A 17,507-nucleotide genomic window follows, 5' to 3' on the forward strand; every position below is an offset into this window, starting at 1 on the left:
GTTATTTAAGAAAATCACTTATCAGGAATTATAGAATTATGGAAGAGAAAAATTGAGCAAAAGCAAAGGAACCAGCACTAGCAGCGCAGACACTCAATGAAACTCAGCAAAAGCAAAGGAATTATGGAATTAAGTGTGAAATGCTTAAATTTCTACAGCTAGCTAATATTACAAAAACACAAAATTTACGTCTGTCCTAAAATTTACAAATATATAATTAAACCTTAAATTAACTTATGCCTAATATTTCCTACAACTAGCTAATATTACGTATATTATGTGTGCCTAGTATTTCTAAAGCTAATAATAAGTGTGGCTGAATAAAAATATTTCTACAACTACCTAATATTACGTGTGCCTAATATTTCTACAACTAGCTAATATTACATATATTACGTGTGCCTGCCTAATATTAGGTATATTACCTGTGCCTAATATTTCTAAAGCTAATAATATTATATCACGTATATAATATCTAAAAATATATACAACAAACCAAACTAACTAACCTAACATTCAAATATCTATTAATACATAAAAATTAAAAACAGCATAGTAACTAACCTAACCTTACAATATATATTAATCCTAATTAACATAAATTTACAATACCTATTAATACTAACTAACCTATTATTTTTATAATATTAACAACAAAAATTATAAATCAGAATATATAAATCTTATTTAAGAAAACCACTTACCAGGAATGAATTATGGAAGACAAATACACAGCCAAACAATGGAAGTGCAGCACACACGTACACACTCTCACTCACTGAAACTCAATAAAGGAGAAAGAAGAAAGCTTGGAGAAGAGAAGAGAAGTTTGCGTAAAAATTTAAGATGCTGGAGGCTAATTTTATAGAAGGAAATGTAAAGAAGCAACGATCAAAAACCTAAGTTAAGCCTACTCTACGTTTTCAGTCCATGCATGCAACCCTAATACTGCAAAAGCTGTAACCCTAACTGCCATCTGCAACACTGCAAGCTATCACGAGATGCACCTATCTCACCACCAGAGAAAGCGACACACTCACCCACCCTTTTCAGGCCCCGTAACGCCAACTCCATTGGCGGATCCAACGTGGAGGTGTCTCGCCAGTAGCACGGGCGGCACCCTCCACGTAAGTTGCTATGTCGCCATCTTCAATGGCGGTACCAAGCTTTCTCGCCATCTTCAATGGCGGCACCAAGCTTGTCGCCAACTTCAATGGCGGTACCCATCAAAAAACAGACTCTGGTTGCAAATTCTTTAAAAAGAGACCATATTTGGTAATTAGTTTTTAAAACTAACCCCCTTTAGTAAATTTGCCTTAATTTGTTCATGATGAAAATTTATAGTAAAATTTTGCAAAATACGAAAATTTATGTGATGATTAACTTCACGATGATTCTAACCAACAAATAAGTTTTATTTGTGTGACTTTAGATTCACAATCTCAAGATATGCGTCCCTTTTATTCAAGCCAACCCTTTCGTGCTTAAAATTAAGAAAATTCTAATTATTTGAATATTGTGCAATCTTAATGAAAAGACAAGTATTAAAATGCAAGTTGCAGTAACAAATTCAAAAATATGTAATAACTCTTTTTTTTTTATATATATAAGAACAAGAGTTTGCACGACATATGTTTTTCGAAAAGATATGTTAAATTAAGCACATTCGAAAATAACTTCAGTACTAAAACAGGAAATTAGGGAAATTTGTGTGTGAGGCGTGACCAGGGGCGGATCTATGAAAAAAGTTTTTTTTTTGTTAAATTTAAAATTTTAGTGTATATTTGGATTATTATTTTTATTCAGAAGATTTCACAGTAAAAAATAATAAAATTTGAGTATTAGTTATCCCTTTTGTTGACAATCTTTATCCTTGTTTTTACACTTTTTATACTAAATATAATTAATTAATTAATTAATTAATTATTTTAAGAAAATATTACATTTTTCTTTTTATAGTATTCACTGCAGGGGGGCTAATATAGTTTATAGTCATTTGTGCTTGAGGCGTATGAATTTTTTTTTAAAATTTAAAATTTTGTGTATATTAGGAATTTTATTTTTATCTAGAAGATTTCACAGATCTGTGTGTTAGTTATTTCTTTTTTGACGATCTTTATCCTTTTTATACTTTTATGGTGAATATAATTAATTAATTAGTTGTTTTTTCTTTTTTGAGAAAAATATTACTACATTGTTCATTTTATAGTATTCAGTGCAGAGATGATTGTAATTTTTCATTTACAGACAAAATATTCAAGTATTAATGATTTTCCTATTCAATAGTCTTTTCCTTTTATAACTCAGTATTGTAATTTTAGAAACTATAAATGATTTTATTATCTTTCCTTTTATATTGATTGATTTGATTAAAAATATATTTTTTTGTACATATTACAAATTAATTTAGAAATTAAAAAAGATTGTTTATTAGGTCTTGCGAACGGGACAGTCTTAAGAACATTATATAAGGAATTGATATCTTGAACTATGACATACACCAATAAATATTCTCTTATTATATTACTATTCATCTTATATTTTCTTGTCTTAGCTAAACAATATAACGTTCTTCTTCTCCTATTTTCTGACAATGTAAAAGCAATCTTCTAAATAATTGTCCACTATTATTGTTGTAAAAGATAATTTGGTGAGTAACATAATTTATTTTGATTTAGCTATATTTATAACATAATTAGTAGGACTTTTCATAAAAAAATATCACGGGTAATACATATATTAATTTTAATTATAAGTTCATGAAGATTTTTAGTGACGTGAAATTAACGACTAGAAATTGAAGTTTTGGATTTTTAAAATATATATTTAGTTTGTTGTTTATGTAAGTATATCAATATTATGTGACAACGAGTTCTAGAGCACACCATGTTCCATAAATTGTCTTCTCTTGGATCATCACAGTAAATTGCTGCCGACCAATTAAATCGACTCAGACACACTGAATACACATTCATATTAACTGGCTTCTTCAGAAAAGAACAGGAAATCCAACATGCAAGGATGCGTTATCAGACCATGATTTTAATACATGAAGAATGTGCAAAACACCAAGCATAATTGCAGCACAACCTGTTTTACTACATTTTATCCATCCATTTTAGAAAATTTACGATTTTAATTCCCATATTTTAAAATAAAGATATTTAATTTTTTATTTTAAAAAATTCACAATTTTAATTAAATTTTTAATTTTCTTTATATTTTTTTTATCTAATTAAACCTTAAACCTAACATACTCATTTAAAGTACTATGGAGAATTGATTTAATTAATTACAAACAAAGAAATAAAACAGAAAAAATTAAAGATTAAATTAAAATTATGAATTTTTTAAAATACGGTGACCACAATTATGAATTTTCTAATGGGGACCAAATGTTGGTATTTTGAAATAGGAAGATGAAAGTTATTGATTTTTTAAAACAAAATAATCAAATGTCTTAATTTTTAAATAAATGAATCAAAATTACGGATTGAGTAAAAGAGAGGGACTAAACTTACATTTAGTCCCAATTTTTACATATGTTCTCTGATGATTTTAAATAAGTCAATGTAATATATTTTTCTTCTCGGATGCATAAGAAAAATTATTTATTGCATATTTAAATAAGTCAATGCAATAAAAATCTTTACATAAACAACAAGTCATTAATTTTTTTTTAAGAGTGCACTCGCTGAGAGGATCAATTAAAATGATCATTTAAAATTATGTATGTTCTTCTCTGATCATTTAAAATTATCATTTTACACATTGTGCTCGAAATATCTCATACGTGAATATATTTTTCTTCTCTGATTCTTTACATATTGCAACAAATCAATATCTAGACAATTTTGGTAAAATTGTATTTTTGGTCTTTCTAGTTGTCTCTAATTTCGATTTTAGTCTTCCTTTAAATTTATTCACGAATTTAATTCTTCAATTATGTCCAATCTCGTAGATATGATCCCCAAACCCATATTTTAATGTTGACTGTTATAAAGGAACGTTGACTATTACGTGTCATATTCTGATTAAACGATGATAATGTATTGTTGTCAACGTCCAATCAGAACGTGACACGTGACAGTTATCATCTAATCAGAACGCGATACCTGACAATCAAGTTCCTTTGTAACAATCAACGTTTAAACCTGAACTTAAGGACCACATTTATGGGATTTGACATAATTGGAGGACTAAATTTGTGAATAAATTTAAAGGGGGACTAAAATCAAAATTGAAGACAACTACAGGGACCAAAAATACAGTTTTGCCAACAATTTAATGTGCATGGGCTGGTCTTCGTGGACTTTTATATATGTGGGTTATTTGGAGAACTACTATTTCCATTACCCACCCTTACTATTGGCACTACTAATCTTGGGAAATTCCATATTTGTCCACTCACCAAATCCTTATGCCCTTTCTCTTCCCCTAAGAATTCTCATTCCCACACCCCTATAACATGACAAATTTCAACTGCTTATTTATTTTTCAATCCTTTTTTTTATACAACCATGACAAGATAAAAGTAATCTGTAACAACAATATTAAAATATAGTTTTGGTTTCTATATGCACAAACATCATATATTACCTTGTATCTAGTGGATCTTAGTGAGAAGCAAGAAGAACAGGTAATGTAATGTCTTTAATGCTTGATTTAATAGTGGAACTAATGTTATGAAGCAAAAAGGGAATTGGAAGATTTCAAAAACTCAAATGTAAAATAACAAACGAATGCAAGGGAAATAGGAAAAAGAATCATCAATAGGGTAGCTTGCAAAGTCGTCTACAATGCTTAATTACTAGCAAGTATATGAATCAAAGACATAATCACATTCTAAGACACCTCATGGAAACAAAGAGCATTCAAAATTTCAAGCAGCCAATATAACTATAATGCATACAAAATTACCACAGTGACACTTTTCCCACCTTGAAAATTTGAAGACTGAAATCACTCTTCCTCACCAAGCATGAACTGTTGGACCTTCGTGTTTCTGGTAGTCACCGCACCACCTATGAAAGGAAAGGAAAATAAACCCTAGAACCTAATCAAACCCTAGGAAAAAGTGAATTAGAGAGAAAGAGGGTTCGAGTGAGAGAAACAAACAAGAGAGGAAGAGAGTTTGAGTGAGAGAGACAAACTAGAGATCCGCGAGAGCAAGAGAACGAGAGCTAGAATGAGCACGCGAAGAGGGAGAGTGAGCCGTTCGTTTCCATCACAAAGCAATTTCCAAATTCTGTCTCTCTACTAAGAATTTGAAATTTCTTTTTTTTAGTCAAATAAAATTCTAATTAAAATTCCCAAAATTTGAAATTCTTTCTCGAAATATCCAAACAGTAAATTTTATAATAAGAAATTTTAAATTCCTTTAAAAATTACTTTCCCCACCTTAAGTTATCATCCAAAAACAATCTTGAAATTTTTTACTTGAATTGGAAGAAAATTGATTGTCTACTTTTGAACATAACTAAAAAAGCCTATCCAATTTGTTGTATTCGATAACTTCTTTAAGATGTCAATTTCAAGGTTGAATCACCTTGAGGTAAAGTTCCTTTTTTCACAAAGTGTGTTCAATACCATTAAGACCTTTATTGTTATGGTTTAAATGTATGTTTTTGACAAATAATGTCTATGTTTTTAATCCAGGATACCATGGATCTTGATTATGTTTTTAATCAGTTCAAGGGAGATCAAATTATTGCTACTAAAGTATCTTTGGTAGATCCACAAGGAAATATGAGTTGTGTTTTGCTTCCAAAAGATGAACATTGCATTGCATATTTTGCACAAGGTATTTGAAAGTTAGTTATCTTTTATTGATTGAAATTTGATCATTTTATTCATGTGCATTATCTTGGTTCTAATGTTTTCAAGATGTGAATTTGTTGTAAATAATTCAAGTCCCACACTGGCTAAAAATAATCCCAAATTAGAATATATAAATGAGGAGCAACCCTCATCCCTTGAACTAGCTTTTGGGGTTGAGTTAGGTCTCTCACATTATTGGGCAACTTCACTTAATGTCAATTAGTTTTATGATGAAATCTAACAGACATTAAGTGAAGTTGCTCAACATATATATAAACTATACTCCAAGGAGTGAGGCAGCCGATGTGGGACTTGGGTATTTCCCAACAAAATCTTTTCTCTTACTGAAGTAGAGATTCATTACCTGAAAAGAACAATTGAGTTTAATTACTCTGGAACAAATCGTGGCATGCTAGTGAATCATGAAGTTGCATTTAATAACTCTATTAGACATAATATGATTGATAATGAAGAGTATGGTACTTCAGATTTTTACCCTCAGATGGATAAAACTTTATCTTCGTATGATATCACGTCATCTTCATTGGTGAGAATTGTAAGATTAAAGTAGTCATAATAATTTTCTGTTGAAATTTCATTAATTGACTATATATATATATATATATATATATATATTTATTTATTTATTTATTTATTTTACCTTTTTCAGTATTTGGATGCAGAATTTTGTTCAAACACGTTTCCTGAAAAACCCAACAAATGTTATTTTGAGGATGTTGATGGTTTTAAGTTGCCATGTCATTTAAGATGGATGCGTAGAATCGGTAATGAATGTTATTTAACTTGTGGTTGGAAGGAATTCTCAAGAGCAAATAAATTAAAAGAAGGAACTATGATTCGACTAGGTGTGTTCATAGATTATAATAGTAAAATCACTATTATTGTTCTTAATTACTAAATTATTAGATACCTCATGTAGAAGTTGTACATGTGAATTATCTTAATTAAGTTGTATTTGAATACTAATTTGTTACATTTAGCTTAATTTGCAATTATGAATTAGTTGTGAAGTTTATTTTATTGTCTTGATGATTAAGACTAAGTGTTTTGTAAAGAGATGATATGTTTACACCTATTTGAATAGTCGACGAAGGCCTTACGATATCCTTTATAAAAAAAAGGACTTTACCATTTAAAAAAACAATTCACATTTTTTATTTGCATACTAGTAACAAACATAACCATGCAGCCTTTGTCTCGCTAAGTTGGTTGTCACTCATTAGTATTTATCTACACTGATATCCAAGACTTTGGACAATTCCTTCTCCAGAGCTAAACGTATCCTTATGTGCCAGTCAATGTGCATGGAATTAGGGGAAAGGAGTAGGAGATTATGAATAGTTGCAATATTTTTGAAATTGTGATCAATTGTTTGTTCTACGGTGGAAGTACTCTAGTAGATGCACACATAAAGTAGGGTGAGGATGTTGTGTGAAAAGTGTTTAAGGGTTAATATAGAGATCTTGGGGGTAAACTTTATGCATTGTTCATAAAGGAGTTTATGTGATTTTCATGTGAACATGAGTTACGTACTTGGGGTCATACAATTCGGGTTATGCTATGAGTGTACAGTTGTTGAACAATGAAAATTTGGAATGATAATAATGTAGGATAATATGGTTAATTATAGTCGTGGGGGGCATAATGCTTGGTGGAGTTGTGAGGGTATGCATGTCTTAGGGGAACATTTGTAGGAGTAATATGTGTAGTGTTACTGTTGTAAGTGATCCTAGGGATCACAAATTATTTTACATTACCCTAAAGGACTTATCCATAGTATCTCACAAGTTCCCTAGGATACAACAGAAACTTCTCAATCATGTTGAGGCTATAGAACTAACAATGGTGAAAATTTGAACTTAGGAACAGAGAAAGAAACTAGAGAAGAAGGAAGAAGAGAAGATTTTGGTGTGACTAAAACAATAACCAAAGGGAGGTACTTATAGTGATGCAATCCTACCCCCCAAGGGCATTGGATAGAAAACTCCAAGAAGATTGGGCCAAAGATTCAAGAAAAGGTCCTAGGGTTCTCATGAACCTTTGAGTAGATTTCGGGTCCATGGGCTAAGTGTGAGTCCACTTATCTTTCTACATATTAGATTAAGGTTTCATTATTTTTGGGTCTTGTATTTAGGGCTCCATAATGTAGGTAGGGTACCCTAGAAATGTAGGATTTTTTAGCCCTTGTATTTTAGGGCATCTAGACTAGTTTTTGTATTAGGGGTAGTTTTGTAATTTCACATGCATTAAGTGAATATTTGATGTGTGTTAGGAAATAAATTTAATTGAATTGGGAGAAACCCAATCCAATTAAATTTTAGAGGGGGAGCTAAACATTTGTTTGCTACACCCCATTGTCACATCATATAGTCACACTTTGTGTATGTCCTTAATGCTTTACATGCCTCATGACACCTAAGCACACTTAGTGGAGAATCTTGGACTTGATCTTGGATCAGTGGGCTAAACCATAGCTAAAATTCACTAATCATAATTAGTGAAATTTTGGCTCCACAAATTCAATTTTAAATGCTAAAATTCAAATTTCCTTCCAATTTTGTGTGACACTTAGGCTATAAATAGAGGCCATGTATGTGAATTTTTTCAATTTTGATCATTTGAGAATTACGCTTCAAAGTTCATACCTCATTTGAGACACAAAATTCCGTGCTCCTTCTCTCCCTCTCCCTCCACTCATCTTCTCTTACCTTCAAGCTCTTATCCATGGCTTCCTATGGTTGTGAGCTTCTTCTTGACTCATCTTCTCCTTGAAGTGGCATCTCCAATCATCTTTCTTCCTTCTTCATTCCGCTGCCATTAATCTTCAAGAAGCAAAGGACTCCATTGATTAAGAAGATCCAAGGCCTACAAGCTCCACATGGAGCTACATCATATAGTATGTGAGGTGAGATAAAAAATGGAAAAAAGAATCAGAGAATTAAATTGGCAATTAAACTCATTAGTAAAAACGGTAACATAATTTTAAATAAACGTGGAAATTGATTTGTTAATGATAACGAGGATTAACACTGGTCAAAATAAATTAAATGATGAAGACTAAAAATCCCAAATCAATTTCTGTCACATTAAAACCAAGATATTTCAGATAAGCTCAAAAAGTTTCTTCAAAAGAATATAATTAAATAAAACGTAAAAGCTTTGCACAACCTATTATCGTATGTGTAGAGGGAAAATCGATGGATTTGCACTACAACAAGCCCATGTGGCCAAAGCTCATGTGGGCGAGATTCTCATCTCTTGTTAGCCACTTTGAAAGCCCATATTACAAAATAGTATATAAGCACTTGAGCCAAAGCTATCCTAGGGAATGTGGGACTTGGCCTTTTGTGTATCCTTCCAACCACAACAATCCCCCACATATTACAAAAGGCTAAATAAGACATTTTGAGAAAACATTTTAAGAATAGAAGAAAAGGGTTCATGGGTTCTGATGGGATATAATGCATCAAACCTGGTGTAGCAAACTATTGAACTAGGCCTAGACTGATAAGACATGACACATAATGTAGTAGGTGTAGCAAGCTATTGAACCTAAAACACTTGGTGTTTGCTAGTGGTTTACCAATGATAATACACCCCCATAATTCTTGTCATTGTTGTTGTGTTGTGCTACTAGGCCATGCGTGTGCCTAGTATTCATGATCTTATACAAGCGACCCCACTTGACATTCATATAAGTGGTTTCATCAAGTTATGCTGCAAATCATACATCACCCATAAGGAAGATAAAAATCATTAAAAGCTTTATAAGCTATTAAGCTTTCTCATAACCACATAAAACTTAGCTATAAAGCTTGGCCTCTCAATTATGCAACATCTAGCACTTTCTTACACCATAGTAAGGGACTAAGAATGAAAATTGATTAAATCAATTTTGGTGCTAGTAGAACTAACAAATAACTTGTTTTTCCTATTGAACCTTCTTTATGGGATCTCCCATCACAAAGGTTAGGTTACCATCAGAAGATGACCATATCATACAAGGATTGGCACGAGATGCTACCCTTCGCATTACATGGTTATCAGACTTTTGTATATACATCTACTAGGGCAACCCCATTCTCTTTGGTGTACGGGATGGAAGTTGTGCTCCCATTTGAGGTGGAGATTTCTTCTTTGAGAATTCTAGTAGAGTCGAGATTGGAAGAAGCAGAATGGGCCAAGGCATGTTTTGACTAATTAAATCTAATTGAGGGGAAGAGATTGGCTGCCATGAGCCATGGGCGACTATACCAAAGCATAGTGGAAAACGCTTTCAACAAAAGAGTGCTCTCACATAAGTTCAGCAAGGGGGACCTTGTTCTGAAGAAAGTATTGCAGGTTCAAAAGGATCACTGAGGGAAATAGGCCCCAAACTATGAAGGACCATTTATGGTGAATAAGGCTTTCTCAAGAGGAGCATTATTTCTCATGAATATGGATGATGAAGAGCTGCCTTCCCGTGTGAATTCCAATGTCATCAAGTGATATTATACGTAATACTTGGAGCAATTCAAAGGCTTAATGTTTGGACCTCCTCAAGGACTCATTAGGATCTCCACGTCTTAGGTTATCCTTGTAAACAATAATCACAATGTTAATAAATATGGATTAATGATTTGTATCTCTCCCTCTAGTGTTGTGTCCTTTGCACCTTTTTATTGTTGTTGGGCATGAATGTACACTCTCATTTTTTGCTCACTCACATGACCAGCACTTTGGAGCCGATGGTCAGATTCACCCAATCAAAAGTCGCTTGTTTTGCATGTTCAGTAGGGGTGTCGTAAGTGTTAAGCAAAATTGAACACAAATGAAAAAAAAAAGAAATCAGAACACTTGTTTAATTGTTGCGTTTAAATGAATGTTTGATAATAAACATGCATGCGTCTGCATCTTATCATCTAAGTATTTTGCAAAGGGGAGAATGAATGACGGGACATTTTGGGTTATGGTCGGCGCCACACCTAATGGAAAGGCGATACGAGCATCTCATTTTAAACAAATCCATGTTAATATTTTCTTTGTCAAAGGCATTGGAGCAGGGGCCAACAGGTGCTAAGTCCATAATCGAATTTGCTCACGATTAAGGGAAAGAATTAGGAAGAATGAGATGGCAAAGCCTCGACTACTATATATATATATATAATGACACAAAAATATAAAATAAAAAAAATTTAATTCACCTGGGCAAATAAAAAGGGGGGGGGGGGGGCGGTGAAATCAAATTTCACCCCATTTTCCCCAAAATCACAAAAGCTTCATCACTCACCCACGAGGCTCCATCATTTGCAACAACAGCTTCAAGCCTTTTTGTGCACATTTGTCTCATTTTTTTTTCTGCATTCCTTTCATCCCATTCAAGTAAAGTAAGTATCACATCTCCATCTAATTTTACTTTTTCCTTGTGATATTTGGTGCTTTGGTTGTTGCTTTTTTGCAATGGTTGTGAGATGAATTATATATGAACCAATGATCAAATGATCAGTTTGATGGTTGTACTAGATGGCTCTAGGCCTATCCTTGGTTCTTTTACGAATTTGCATGTCATGTTTGCTCTTTACCCCTTATTTTCGCATGCTTCAACATGTGCATGCCAAGTGTTTGATGAAATGCCACAAGGGATAGGCTATGTTCTCTTTTAAGTTTTGAAATGTTGAACATGTTTAGTCACTTAGCTAGGTATGATATCAACTCGAATTGATAATTTACATAGGGCTGTGGATTGAATTGAGAAAATCATTTGAGTTGTTGATGGGCAAGTAACTTGTTAAGTTTAAATCACCACCATCATTTCTTGTTAAATTTGGAGAAAATAGATGGATTAAATTTGTGCTTAATTTTGTTTTGGACTCATGCTAACGCTATTCTAGAGTGATTTTGCGCACAAATTAGCTTCTTGATTGCTAAAAATAAATGTACAAATATATATATATATATGTGTGTGTGTGTGTGTGTGTGTGTGTGTGTGTGTGTGTGTGTGTGTGTGTGTGTGTGTGTGTGTGTGTGTGTGTGTGTGTGTGTGTGCACGCGCGTGTGTGTAAAAAATAATAATAATAATAATAATAAAATTTTAAAAGAAAAAAAGGAGAAAAAGATAAAATTTTCAATGACTAGCTATTCTTTGAAAATAAAATTTTGCTAAGATACTAGTGTCTTTTGCCTTTGTTTTCTTTTTGTCACAGATGGATCTGAAGAAGCTTTCTGCTAAGAGAGCTAGGAAGGCCACTACAAGGGAAGGATCCAGTGCAACCCCGTAAGCAGAAATTGAGTTTGATGGGCACCGCTTCCGAAGTGAGGAGCATCAGTGCCGCTTTGAGGTGATTAAGGATTGGTTTTTCCTCAAAGAAAGACGGGTCCAACTAGAAGAGGGAGAGTATGCAGAATTCCAAGCCGAAGTTTCCAGGAGGTGTTGGACACAGCTGACTCAGCCTATGGTGAAATATGATCTGAAAGTAGTCATGGAGTTTTATGTAAACGCCTGGCCCACTAAAGAAGGGGTCATGGACAAGTGCTCTTGGGTGCGGGGCTAATGGATCCCATATGACACAAATGCCATCAACTAATTCTTGGGAAACCTATGGGTCTTAGAAGAGGGACAACGATGTGAATATGCTGAAAGAAGAAGCCAATTCTCAGGTTTTGATGAAGAGGTCATGGGTCAACTACTTTGCTCCCCGGTACATGATTTTGCATGGAGCGTAGCAGGGAGGTAGGTGCGGATCATGCACACTAGCACAACCACTCTAACTCAGATCTGGATGACACTTCTATTTGTTGAATCAAGTGGCCTCGAAATAATTAAGAAAGGGGGGTTGAATTAATTATTAATGAACCTTTACTAATTAAAAATCTATCCTTCTTAATGTTACTAGATTCAATTAGGCTTTTACTATAATGTTAAGAAAGTAAAGAACAGAAATAGAAACTTAACCAAAAGTAAAAGCGATAATTAAAGTGCACAGCGGAAATTAAAGAGTGTAGGGAAGAAGAAGACAAACACAAGAGTTTTATACTGGTTCAACAACAAACCGTGCCTAAATCCAGTCCCCAAGCGACCTGCGGTCCTTGAGATTTCTTTCAATCTTGTAAAATCCTTTACAAGCAAAGATCCACAAGGGATGTACCCTCCCTTGTTCTCTTTGAACAACCAAGTGGATGTATCCTCCACTTAAACTGATCCACAAGAGATGTACCCTTTCTTGTTCTTAGTTACAACAACCCAAGTAGATGTACCCTCTACTTGTACCATAAAGGATGTACCCTCTAATGTGTTAAGACAAAGTTCTCAGGCGGTTAGTCCTTTGAAACTGTGAAAGGGAAACAAAAGATATCTTAGGCGGTTAGTTCTTTGAAATCTTGTGTTTAAGGGAAAAGGAAGAATCAAAAGAATTCTCAAACTGTGTCATTTTGAATTCTTTGAAAAGGGAGAAGGGAGACACAAAAGAATTCAGGCGGTTAGTCCTTCGTTCTTTTGGAAAAGGGAGAAGAGAGACACAAAAAGAATTCAGGCGGTTAGTCCTTGGCAAATTCTTTTTGGCGAAGGAAGAAGAGAATGAAAAAGATGAATAGCACACTTTTGTTTTCTGTGAAAGAACAAAGTTTGGAAACCAGAAAACTCAGAAAGTTTTTGGCAAAGGAAGAAGGAGAAGAAGTTCAAGAAGATGTTCAAAGAGATTCAAAGGTTGTAAAAGAATATATGAAAAAGTTGTTAAAAATGCAAGTCAAGGTCTTGCTTTTATAGACTCTTCATGTCTGGTCAAGAAAACCATTGGAAGAGTTATAACCTTTAGAAAAACCTTAAAACCATTGGAAGAGTTACATCTTTTGATTTTTATTCAAAACTTGTCACTGGTAATCGATTACCAAAACCATGTAATCGATTACATAAAGCATTTTATGAAAGGATGTGACTCTTCACAATTGATTTTGAATTTCAACGTTCAGATACACTAGTAATCGATTACCAATATCTTGTAATCGATTACACCCTTTTGAAATCAATTGGAACATTGCAAATTCAGTTAAAAACTTTTGAAATCAAACTTTGTCACTGGTAATCGATTACAGGAAACTAGTAATCGATTACCAGAGAGTAAAAACTCTGGTAACTTAGAAAATTTTGAGAAAAACTCTTTTGAAAAACAAAACTGTGCTATGTTTGTTTTCTGGAAAATCTTTTCAATACTTCCCTTGTGAAGTCTTCTTGATTTCTTCTCTTGAATCTTGAATTCATCTTCTCTTGAATCTTGAAATCAAACTTCTCTTGATTCTTGAATCTTCTTGATTCTTGAATCTTCTTGATTTCTTATCATGAAACTTGAAATTAAACTTGATCTTGAACTTTTTGACTTAATCTTGAAATCATTCTTTGGGCTTTTTCTCATCATTTTTGTCATCATTAAAAATACTTGAATCAACTTGATTCATCATCATGAAGCTTGCTTCTACAATCTCCCCATTTTTTATGATGACAAACCTGAAATCAAGAAACACATACACATTCTTTTTCCTAGTCGATCACTCACTTAATTCTCCATATTCTCCCCCTTTGTTTTTGAGTTTAAGCTACACTTGAAATTAAATTACTTAATTATATGAGTTCTTGATTTAATCCCTATTTTCTCTCCCCCTTTGGCATCAACAAAAAGTCAAAGTGTGTAATACATACATAATTAAAAAAAACATACACAAGGCATTCATTAAAAGATCTAAACCAATCATGAAGCAAAAACATGAATAACCCAAATTAAAATATAAACCACATAGTTATATAACATAATTCATAGATGTTCAGTCATACTAAGCAATTAGTAAAAGAAGTATTAAATGTTCAAATGTCATAAAAATATAGCCAAAATACACGTCTAGAAATCAAAGTACTAATAATATTAAAAATAATAGAAATCTAAGATGATGGTCGTGGTGGTGGTGGTAGATCAAAGCATGTGCGGATGTGAGAGACATCTCCTTCAACCTTGGTGATCCTTGTATCCATCTCATCGAATCGCATGTCCACTTGCAATTCCAGAGCATCAAACCTTTCACCAACAAAGGTTTGAAGACCATCGAACCTGTCCAAAATCCTTTGAAGAAAAGAGCAATCTTCTCCAACTGGTAAGTTTCCTTCTTCATCAATGGGTTGAGCACCTTTTCTACCCAAGAGCCATCATGCTCTTTACGGTAACCAAAAGATGCAATCACAATGGCACTGATTAAGAAGGATCTCTTGATTGGAACATAAGATTCAGAATCAAGAGGGATGTTAAAGTGTTGAAGGAAGAGAGTGACTAGGTGTGGATATGGCAATGGAGCATTTAATCGCAATGCCTTATGCATGCGATATCGGACTAAGTGTGCCCAATCAATTTGTCGGCCTGTATGAAAAGCCCACATGACAATAAGATCTTCCTCAGAAACCTGTGCAAGGTTTGAAGATCTCGGAAGCAAAATACATACAATGACATAATGAAGGATGCAGATTTCAAAAGCCAATAATCCGGCAAGAAGCCTTCCGGTCATATCCTCTTGGTTGGTGCAAACCAACCGGCGGGCATCATGCACAGAGAAATCAAATTTCCAATCATCATTCAATGTACCTTCAAATGGTACACCTTCACTACATAATTGGGTCAAGTCATAGAATAGGGATTGGTCAATGACCATTTTTATCTCATAAACTTCAGAAATCAAAGTGCCTTCTTGAATTTCTAGGTTAGAATAGAAGGCTTTAACTAATTCGGTATAAACAAGCAATTTTAAAGACATGAAAGGAATGAGATTGGATTTTTCAAATGCTTGAATGCATTCAAAACTCTCATTGGAAAAGAAATCCATGTCAATGAATTTTGGATCGATAATGGAACGAGAAGAGAAAATATTTGTGTACCGTATCCTTTATTCTTCCATTGAGAACAATGACGAAGAGGAAATGGAGGAGGGAATCTGCGTTTCCTAAGCCTCGGAATGCCGTTGGCTTCAACTCAAGGATCCTTTGCGCTTCTTTGATGGTTCCGCCATTTGAGGGAGTTATTTGAAATTTTAATCGGTTCAAATGAAAAAGAATGAAAAAAGATGAAGTTTGGGCTTTGTGGGGAGTGATTTGGATAAGAAATGAGTGAGATATGGCAGAAACAAGAATTGGGAACGAGGGTTTTCAAGAAAATGAGAAGTTGCAGTTTTCAGATTTTGAAATCTGAATATATAGGAGCAGGGACGCATTGTAATCAATTACAGCATTTGGTAATCGATTACACCTTACTTAACTGCCTGTAATCGATTACACTACTGTGGTAATCGATTACCAGAGAGCATTTCAGCCAAAACTAAATGCTGAATGACTTTTAAGGGAAAAAGGATTTGAATGAATATCAAAATACTTTCTTAAAGAATATATATATTAAAAATACTTTATGAATGAACCTTAATCAAGTAATTCACATATCATATTCAAAATCATGCATAATCATTTAAAGGAGACATATATATTCAATTATATCAAAATAATCAACATAAGTATTGAAGAATAAAGATCATAGATATTATCAAAAAATTTAAAGGAGACTTCATGCTTTGAGAAAGAAAAGTAACTCAATCAAGAACATATAAACACATACTCACAATTTCAATCAATCAAGACAAACAAATAAAATTTTGTTAGTCATCATAATCAAAATTAATTGAAAGGAAAATTTCAACCAAAATAAAATTTTAAAAGAGAATGATTTTGATGTTACCTTTTTCATGATTAAAGTATCTAGTTCTTCAAAGATGGAAGTCATACATTTTACATTTTGCTTAATCTTCTTGAGAGATGTTCTCATTACTCTCATAGTCCTTGGTTAGAAGGTTGATCTCCTTCTCTGAACCGTCGAATGAGTCGTTGTCATCCCATGCAATGTAGGCCTTCTTGGTCCTTCTTTCTTCATACCTTTTCTTATCACTTTTCTCAGGCCATTCCTCATTTGAAGGACAATTTGCTTTGATGTGACCAAGTTGGTTGGATTTGTAGCATCTAAGAATTTGAGAGTCTTCTTGAGATCTTCTTCCATTGTTGAAGTTCTGATGCTTCTCGATTCTTCTTTTCTTGACAAATTTTTGAAACTTCTTTACAAAGAGTGAGAAGTCTTCTTGATCTTCTGATTCTTCTTCTTCATTTTCTTCTTGCATTGATGAAGAGGCTTTAAGTGCTATACTTCTTTTCTTTTTGTCAATTTCTTCATTTTGATTAAGACGTTGGAGTTCCATTTCATGTTCCTGCAATTTTCCAAACAAAGTAGCAAGAGACATAGAGGAAATATCTTTACTTTCAGAAATAGCAGTTACCTTGGGCTGCCATTCCATACTTAAGCATCTTAAAACTTTATTAATTAGATCTTCATTAGGGAAAATTTTTCCTAAAGAGGCAAGATGGTTGACTATATGTGTGAATCTTTTCTGCATGCTATGGATGTTTTCATTAGGGTTCATCCTAAACAATTCATATTCATGTGTAAGGGTATTGACTCTAGATCTTTTCACATCAGTGGTGACTTCATGTGTAAGTTGGAGAGTATCCCACGTCTCCTTGGCATTTGTGCAATTAGACACTCTAAAATACTCATCTATTCCTAAGGCTGAAGTAATAATATTTTTGGCTTTAAGATCATACTGGATTCTTCTACTATCTT

This window comes from Glycine max, chromosome 15, assembly GCF_000004515.6.
Source record: "Glycine max cultivar Williams 82 chromosome 15, Glycine_max_v4.0, whole genome shotgun sequence".
Taxonomy (NCBI): Eukaryota; Viridiplantae; Streptophyta; class Magnoliopsida; order Fabales; family Fabaceae; genus Glycine; species Glycine max.